Here is a 2785-nt window from a genome sequence, read left to right on the forward strand (position 1 = left end):
TGGCTGGATTGCCATTGTAAATAAGCACTTGTACCTCCCCCCCCCCCCCTCCATCTCATTGTAGATTGTAAGCTCTAACGAGCAGGGTTGTCTTTTCTTCCCATCTAAATATTGTATCTTCTATAACTGTTACTTGCTTGTAAATGATCCTCCTGAATTGTAAAGCGCTGCGGAATATGTTGGCGCTATATAAAGATTATTATTAGATAGATAGATAGATAGATAGATAATAAATAGATAGATGATAGATAGATAGATAGATAATAGACAGATAGCTATATAGATAATAGATAGATAAATAATAGACAGATAGAGATAGCGAGATAGATAAATAATAGACAGATAGATAAATAGATAATAGATAGATAATAGACAGATAGATGCATAGCTAGATAGATAGATAAATGATAGATAGATAGATAATGGATAGAAAGATAGATAGATAGATAATGGATGGATAGATAGATAGATGGATGGATAAATAATAAACAGATAGATAGAGGGATAGATAAATAATAGATAGAGGGATAGATAGATAATAGATATCTATCTATCGATATCTATCTATCGATAGATAGATATATAATAGACAGCTATGTAGATTATAGATAGATAAATAACAGACAGAGAGAGATAGAGGGATAGATAAATAATAGACAGACAGATAGATAAATAGATAATAGATAAATAGAAAGATAGATAGGTCAATAGATAATAGAATGGTGGATAGATAGATAGATCATAGATGATTATTAGATAGATTAGATACATAATAGACATAGATAGATAATAGACAGATAGATGCATACATACATACATACATAATAGACAGATACATATATCGATAGATAATATACAAATAGATAGAACAGATAGATACATGGATAGATAGATAGATAGATAGATAGATACAGAAATAGATACAGAAATAAGGAAGTGATTCAGAAATAAAAAATAGATAAATACATAATAGATACTATACAAATAGATAATATACACATAGATAGATAATATACAGATAGATACATACATACATACATACATAATAGACATAGATAGATAATATACAGATACATAGATATAGAAATATGTAAGTGATTCATAAATAATAGATAGATAATAGATAGATAATAGATAGGTAGATAGATTAATAGATAGCTCATAGAGAGATAGATAATATACAGATACATAGATATAGAAATATGTAAGTGATTCAGAAATAATAGGTAGATTAATAGATAGCTCATAGAGAGATAGATAGAAATTTTAGATTAATGTATGTATATGTATATATATATATATATATATATATATATATATAATGGATGTATGGATAGGTCGATAGATAGATAAGATACATAGATTAAAGACAGACAGATACATAGATAATAGACAGATGGATATTAGATACCATAGATAGACAGATATTAGATTGTTATTAGATAGATAGATAGAAAGAAGGATAGATAGCTAGAAGGATATAGATAGATAGATAGATAGATAGATAGATAGATAGATAGGTAGATAGGTCGAAAGAAAGAAGGATAGCTAGAAGGATAGATAGATAGGTAGATAGAAAGTAGGATAGATAGATAGATAGATAGATAGATAGATAGATAGAAAAATATATGTTAAATAAAGATAATCGCTTTTCATTTTGTCACCCATCTGTAAATCTCACAAGACTAAAGTAATTATGGAGATTCACATCAAAGAAATGTGGATTTAAAAAAAAAACTTTTAAAATAATAATCTAGTAAACTACAATGTTCTACCAAATTAAACAGTCTATACAATTACTATCTGATATTTACCTACAGATGCTATACTTTATTTATTTTACCTAACTTCCAAAAGCCATATATACATTTTTATTGTATTTTTGGGGGAGAGGATGATTTCAGCGCAGATTACTTACAGAATTTGACATTTCTGTTTCCCTAGCCAATACAAACAAATGAAGACTGAAACGGATTTAGAATAATTTTAGTTTTTTTATTGAAAGACGTGGTGAGGGTTTAAAAAAAAATAATAATATTAAAATCTGAACAGATAGATACCCGAGTTACCAGCACGTTTGTAAATCATGACTTAATAAAATACAATAACACAGTCCGTGATCATTAACTTTTATTGAACTGGAGTGAAAAGAAAAGAAAACCTGAGGTTTATTCCTGCATTTTATGCCCGCTCTGTACATTATTAATTGTTATTATTATTAGACATATTTATGTTACTGATTGATGGATGGCACATGATTGTCGAACACCAGCAGGCGGGAAGAAATAATAAAACACAGTTTAAAAACCATATTACACCTCCTTCAATCACAAAGAGCTAGATAAGTTTTCATTTACAATATATATCATGTAAATTGGAAAAAAAAATTAAATGCAATGAATTATTCTCTAAATATTATGTACACACCATGTACAACTCTGAATAAATTAATACCAATTTGCATATTTGGGATCCGTCTAGCTTATTTACATTTTTATTTTATTTTTTTATTTTATAAATATCTCTGGCACACAGGTAGGTATATAGCCAGTAATGTACCAGACTGGTCATTTGGTGCAGTCTACCTATCTGCAGGTGGCATCTTCATGGGTTTGTGTGTCTTGTGATTACTGGCTTCCTGTCTTCACAATCAATGCAGACAGTATCTCACTTCTTGTGTCTCCACAAGTCATATAAAGAAATACCTTCTGCACTCCCTCCCCCCCCCCCCCCCAATCTTCAGACATTTAAGGAATTTCTTGCTCCCCGTCCATCATCAATTGCT

The 2785-nt window shown here is 29.2% G+C and overlaps 1 protein-coding gene across 1 annotated transcript in view; it reads right to left on the reverse strand.

The window, feature by feature from the left end:
• Positions 1–1995: 1995 nt before the first annotated feature.
• The window catches only part of TBX2 (T-box transcription factor 2), a 13345-nt gene continuing 12555 nt past the window's right edge, over positions 1996–2785 (reverse strand). Inside the window, exon 7 of the mRNA XM_075334175.1 lies at positions 1996–2785. This exon is cut by the window's right edge and continues 751 nt beyond it. The gene's annotated coding sequence lies outside the window, so the exon portion shown is untranslated.

This window comes from Anomaloglossus baeobatrachus, chromosome 2 (assembly GCF_048569485.1).
Source record: "Anomaloglossus baeobatrachus isolate aAnoBae1 chromosome 2, aAnoBae1.hap1, whole genome shotgun sequence".
NCBI classification, from domain to species: Eukaryota; Metazoa; Chordata; class Amphibia; order Anura; family Aromobatidae; genus Anomaloglossus; species Anomaloglossus baeobatrachus.